This window comes from Psammomys obesus, unplaced genomic scaffold (genome assembly GCF_907164565.1).
Source record: "Psammomys obesus unplaced genomic scaffold, mPsaObe1.curated_primary_1811, whole genome shotgun sequence".
Lineage (NCBI taxonomy): Eukaryota > Metazoa > Chordata > Mammalia > Rodentia > Muridae > Psammomys > Psammomys obesus.
This window is the reverse complement of record NW_026585626.1, coordinates 11,121,230-11,128,568: the sequence shown is the minus strand read 5'-3', so window position 1 is coordinate 11,128,568 and position 7,339 is coordinate 11,121,230.

The following is a 7,339-nucleotide window of genomic DNA, read 5'->3' as shown; positions in this document are numbered from 1 at the left end:
ACCTGCTCTCCCTAGTGTCATGGCCAGAGAGAGGCACAGTCAGCTCTATACAGCCATTGGATATCAACATGGTTCCAAGTGGCAGTCCAGAACAGGACACCCACATGCCCTTTGGGGGTAATATGAGCCATTGACAAAAACACAGACCCTTGCTGCTGCATGAACACAGACCCAAACAGAGCCCTCAGCAGCTTCCCGATGGCCTTGGGTAGCAGGGCAGGCTACTCACATCAGGCTATTTTTTCTACCTTTTCTTCTCCAGTTCCACCGCTCTTCACAGTGCTCAAACTGTTCTGTCTCTGTCTCTGTCTCTCTCCTCTCTACCACATACTTGCACATCACAGTGGCTCCCAACACAGGTGGGTCATGCAGCAGGTGGGCCTCTGGTGTCTTCTGCCCACCTGTGTCACTCTTGATATTTTAAGTGGAAAATTTCAAAAATTTTCATGTTGTTCTGTGTAGCATGATGACACACGATGATGTCTCTTGTCTCTTCCATCACACCCTAGATTTAAATTGTCCCTTTGCCCATCTATCCACACTGTATATGGTACCCTCCCCTGTATCTCTGAGTAGCCATGGAGGTTACCATAGGGATTATTGCAATGTTGTAGTGCGAGTGTTGAAATTATACTCAGTTTACTTCATGACACCCCCAAACACAAGACTAATGATGCTAGAAAGTAAGATATATCCCAAAGAAGGATAAAGTGCCTGTCAACTTTGATCAACCTATACATATCTGTCTGTGAGACCTCAGATTTGATGACCTGAAAGAATGAAGAGGATCACAGTCTAATGCTGTAGATAACTTTATTTCAACTTCAGTGTACTTTTATACTTGAATGTAACATAGAAAGAAATGAGCCAAGGAAGGTTGTCTGAATTCAGAAAAACATGATCAGAAAAACATGTAAATAAATGCCAGTAAGCACATACTAAATATTAACAGAACAGCCCTTTCCCAGAACTTTCTCAGGATGGACCAATTTAAGCACAATTGCCTGACACTGGCACATACTATAGACTATATTACATATGGCAGAATTATTATATATATTTTATATGACATATATAAAGATAGATAGGTAAATGATAGAGAGCAGAATTAGTGCTTGTTCCACATGAGAAAAAAGAAACCTAGAAGGCCAGCTCTTGAGTTTGTTTAAGAAAGGTGAAGATTATAGACAAGGACTCTTGGAAAGCAATTTTATGCTCAGGCTGACTAATATTTGAGAGGCATTATTCATGAGGTTTAAATTGAACACTGACATCAACAGTGTACTGATGCAGGATCTGACTTACAAGACTTGAAAACTCGAGGCTGGAGAGATAGTTGTGGTTAAAATCATTGTCTGCTCTTCCCAAGGATCGGGGTTTGATCCCCAGAACCCACATGACAGCTCACAGCTGTCCGTAACTTCAGTTCCAAGTGATCTGATATTCTTACACCAACCAATTCACATAAAATAAAATTAAATAAATAAATATTAAAATAAAAAATGAAAGATTTGAAAACTCTGTTTGAAAGATACCTCAGTGAATAAGGGCACATTTTGCCCTTCCAAAGGACCCAAGTTCAGTTACTAGACCCATGTTAGATCACTCATAACAGTCTAGTAATTCCAGCTCCAGGTGTTTCAATGCCATCTTCTGGCCTCTGTGGGCATGGCACTCTTGTGGATACACACACACACAAACACATACAGACACACATAATTAAAAATAAATCTTAATAAATACATAATTTTGTATGAGGACATGAGGTCAACTCCACTGAATCAACATAAAAAACTGAGCATGGTTATAAGCATGTCTGTAATCCTAGTGTAGTGGGCGTGAGGGGGGACAGGAGGATTTGGTTACTGGGGCTTGCTGCCTGCCTGTCTATTTCCAGTGTGGGGGCTATTGTTGGCTGTGAACTTGACTACATCTGGGATGAACTACAGTCCAGAAATGGGAGGCATGTAGTGGAAAGCCATCTATGACACTCTTGTTAAAACTCTACTTTATTTAGGGTCATTAGGCCTTTGCCTCCTTTCCACCAACTCCCCAAACTTAAGTAGAAGAGAGAAAAGGTTATTGTGGAAAGGGGGCCCAGACCCCTTTTGGCTACTTCTTCTGGCAAATATTTAGGATCAAGGAGTTCTTTGGGGGTTCTATACCAACCTCACTCAACCGCAAGAGCAAACGAGCAGTCCCCTCCACGCCTCTGTGCCCCGCAGAGTTTCCCTCCGTCTGTCTGCCCCAAACCACCACATCATCTCTGCTCTCCAAACTGCTACATGCCACACGCCTACAGCAAAGTCCACCAAACACCACCAAATGACTCACAATCTCTTTCTCGGCCTCCTATTTATGATGAGTCCTAGACCCCGCCTCTCTCTGTGCGGCACATGGAAGCCCATAACCAGCTGACAAAGATCACGCCCCACACATGACAGTTCACAGGTGTGGACAAACTGTAGCCCAACTAAAACTTCACACTTGGGATTGAAATAAAAATATTTTTAGTTACCTGAAGGGCACAAGATCTGAAACTCTGAAATGGGTGAGTGGATGGGGAGCTGAAGCCAGAACATCCACATTGAGGCTTCCTGGGCAAGAGGGGACAACCCAAGAGCAGAGACACTTTGGATCCAGGTCACCCATGGACATTTCCAGGGCCTGGGAGTGGTGACTATTCAACTTCCCTGCACTTCCCTTTGCCCCAAGCAGGGGCCTCCTTGATCGGGGGAGGTGGCAGTGGTTGCCCCAAGCATGAGTCTCTGCACTCGGTGACTGGTGACTGAGACAGCAGAGGCAGCAGCAGTATGGGCCTCCCACATCTATGGCTGCAGTGGGCAGCGGCTAGACCAAGCAGGAGCCTCCATGCTCGGTGACTAAGAATGCAGAGGCAGCTGCCCCAAGTACAGGTCTCCCTGCCCAGTGTCCAAACAGTGGACACCACTGAGCTGACAGATCTCCTACACTCTCATTTGCCTCTGTGGGCCAAAATCTGAGAGTAGAGAACAGGGAGATACCATGTACTTTCCGATTAGGCCTGTGAGCAAGTGAGTGTGCCTTCAAGTGAGTATGTGCAAAGCCTCAGATCCAGGGTCCGTCTATCCAGTAGCCAGATAACAGATTCCTCCCACCTACACCCCCACAAGGGCAAGATAGGGATCCTTGGGCCAGTGTTCTCAACATTGAAGGCCCTGTTCTGTGGGTCTACCAGTGGAGTCCAGGCAAATGATTCCTGGAGCCCAGACAGATCTGAATACCAACAGGACAGTATGACAGGCCTGTAGGCCACTGAGGTATTCAGGGCACCTGCACATGTGCATTGTGCCCAAGAACTGTGCAGCACCTCTTCCTGCACTTAAGCTGCACCCTTCCAGGTATCTACATGCTCCAGCATAGAGAAGTTCTTTAAGGAACACTTCAATGCACACGTCAGTGCTTGCTCGAATGCACCTGCAACCTTCCTCCCTTAGCTACAGCTGAAACACCAACATTCACTCACGAACCAGTGGACCACTCTCATCTTCCTGAAGAATACTCCAGACACCAGAGACAGACGGCCCCAGTCTGAAGTATAGACTCCAGGAACAAACAGCAAATGTTACAGATAAGCAGATGGCTAAAGGTTGGCATAAGAACACATCCAACAAAAATCAGTACATTGTGGCTTCACCACCAACCCCCAAAAATCAATGGATATTCTAATTCATTGGAAACACAAGAAAATGATCTCAAATCTATGTTTATCCAGTTATTAGAGGCACATAAAGAGGAAACAACCAAAGCTCTCAAAGAAATACAGGCAAATACAGCCAAACAAATAGAGGCACAATTAGTGGCATCTAGAGAGAAAACTAACAAAAAAAAAAAAATAGAAGCCATCATAGAAGACAAAAATCCACCAACAGATGAAGGAAATGGTGCAAGACATGAAAACAGAGTTAATATCAACGGAGAAAATCTTGGAACTGGAGAACTTAGATAAAAAAAATCAGGAACCACAAAGGTAAGCATCACCAACAGAATACAAGAGATGTAAGAGAGAATCTCGGGCGTTGAAGATACAATTGCAGAAATTGATACATCTCTCAAAGAAAACATAAATTTAGAAAAGTTTCAAACACGAAACATCCAGGAAATCAAGGACACCATGAAAAGACAAAATCTAAGAATAATAGGAATAGATGAAAGAATATTTCAGGCTCCAAGGTCCAGAAAATATTTTCAAGAAAATCATAGAAGAAAATTTTCCCAACTTAAAGAAAAAGATGTCCATAAACATACAAAAGGCATATAGAACACCAAATAGACTAGACCAGAAAACTAAACAGACCAGAAACATTGAATCTACGGAACAAAGAAAAAAATATTAAAAGCAGCAAGGAAAAAAGGCCAAGTAACATATAAAAGTAGACTATCAGAATCACACCAGACTTTTCAAGAGAAACCATGAAAAAAAAAGGGCCTGGGTAGATGTCAAGCAGTCTCTAAGAGACCACAGATGCCAACCCAGACTACTATACCCAGCAAAGCTTTCAATCAACATAGATGGAGAAAACAAAATATTCCATGACAAAACTAAACTCAAACAATATCTACACAGCAACCCAGCCCTGAAGAATATACTAGAAGTAAAACTCCAATCCAATGTAAACAACTACAACTTAATAAAACACAGGATATACATAACCTCACAATAAAAAAAAAATAAAAGAAAACAAGCATAGAAACACAGTAACATCACAATAAAAGGAACTAACATTCATTGGTCACTATTATCTATCAACATCAATGGACTCAACTCTCCAATAAAAAGACACAGACTAAAAGAATGGTTGAGGAAACAGGATCCAACACTCTGCTGTGTCCAAGAAACACACTTCTGCAACAAAGATGAACATTACCTCGGATTAAAGGGATGGAAAATGTTTTTCAAGCTAACAGACCAAGAAAAAAAGTTGGGGGAGCTATCCTAATGTCTAATAAAATAGACTTTCAACCAAAATTAGTCAAAAAAGATGAGGGCCATTTCATTCTCATCAAAGAAAAAATCTACCAGGAGGACATAACAATTCTGAACATCTATGCCCTGACTACAAGAGAAACTGCATTTGCAAATGGAACATTAATGCCTAAATCAGTCCCAACACCTTAATAGTGGGAAACTTCAACACTCCACTCTCACCAAGGGACAGATCATCTAGACAGAAGCTAAATAGGGAAATAATGACACTTACAGAGGTCCTAAATCAAATGGACCTAACAGATGTCTACAGAACTTTTTACCCAAACTCAAAAGAGTATACCTTCTTTTCAGCAACTCTTGGAACCTTCTCAAAAATTGACCATATAGTAGATCACAAAGCAAGCCTCAACAGATACAAGAAGAACGAAACAATCCTTTGTAGCCTATCAGAGCACCATGGCCTAAAACTAGACCTCAACAACAACAGAGATGACAAAAAGCCTACATACACGTGGAAACTAAAAAACTCTTCACTCAGTGACAGCTTGGTCAGAGAAGATATAAAAAAAGAAATTAGAGACATCCTAATATTCAATGAAAATTCAGGCACAACTTACCCAAACTTATGGGACCCAATGAAAGCAGTGCTAAGAGGAAAGCTCATAGGACTGAGTACCTCCAGAAAGAAATTTGATATATCTCAAACAAGCAACTTAACTCCATACCTAAAAGTCCTAGGAAAAAAAAGAAGCAGACATACCCAAGAGGAGTAGATGATTGGAAATAAAACTCAGAGCTGAAATCAATGAATTAGAAACAAAGAAAACAATTCAAAGAATCAATGAGACCAAGAGCTGGTTCTTTGAGAAAATCAACAAGATAGACAAACCCTTAGCCAAACTAACTAAAAAGCAGAGAGAAACTATCCAAATAAGCAAACTCAGAAACGAAAAGAGGGACATAATAACAGACACTGAGGATATCCAAACAATCATTAGGTCATACTAAAAAGGCCTATATGCCACAAATTTTGAAAATCTAAATGAAATAGACAGTTTTCTTGATAGATTCCATTTACCAAAATTAAATCAAGATCAGGTAAATAGATCGAATAGTCCTATATCCCCCAAGGAAGTAGAAGCAGTCATCAAAAGTCTCCCTTCCAAAAGAAAGTCCAGGGCCAGATGGTTTCAGCACATAATTCTACCAGACCTTCAAAGAAGAGCTAACTCCAATTCTCTTCAAACTATTCCACAAAATAGAAACAGAAGGAACATTACCAAATTCATTCTATGAAGCCATAGTCACCTTGACACCTAAACCACACAAAGATCCAACAACAAAAAAGAGAACTTCAGACCGATCTCTTTTGTGAACACGAATGCAAAAATACTCAATAAAATACTTGCAAACTAAATCCAAGAACACAGGAAAGATATCATCCACCATGACCAAATAGGCTTCATCCCAGGCATGCACGGTGGTTCAATATATGGAAATCCAACAATATAATCCACCACATAAACAAACTGAAGGAGAAAAACCACATGGTCATCTCCTTAGATGCTGAAAAAGCATTTAACTAAATCCAAGACCCATTCGTGTTTAAAGACTTAGAGAGATCAAGGATACAAAGCACATACCTAAACATAGTAAAGACAACATACAGCAAGTCTATATCCAACATCAAACTAAACGGAGAGAAAATTAAATCAATCCCACTGAAATCAGGGACAAGGAAAGGCTGCCCACTTTCTCCATATCTCTTCAACATAATATTTAAAGTCCTAGCTAGAGCAATAAGACAAATAAAGGAGATCAAGGAGATTCAGTTTGGAAAGGAAGGAGTGAAAGTATCACTATTTTCAGACTGTATGATAGTATACATGAGTGACCCCCAAAATTTAACCAGAGAACTCCTTCAGCTGATAAACACCTTCAGCAAAGTGGCTGGATACAAAACTAACTAAAAGAAAAAAAAATCAGTAGCCCTCTTATATACGAAGTATAAAAGGGCTGAGAAAAAAATTGTATATATTCCATATTTTGTGAAGGGAAACAACACCCTTCACAATAGCCACTAATAATATAAAGTACCTTGGTGGGACTCTAACCAAGCAAGTGAAAGAGCTGTTGAAAAAAAACTTCAAGTCTCTGAAGAAAGAAACTGAAGAAGATATCAAAAGATGGAAAGATATCCCATGCTCTTGAATCAGTAAAATTATCATATTAAAAATGGCCATCCTGCCAAAAACAATCTACAGATTTAATGCAATTCCCATCAAAGTTCCATAGTAATGGGAACAGGGACTGCCTCTGACATGAACTGATTGGCCTGCTCTTTGATCACCTCCCCGAGTCGGGAGCAGC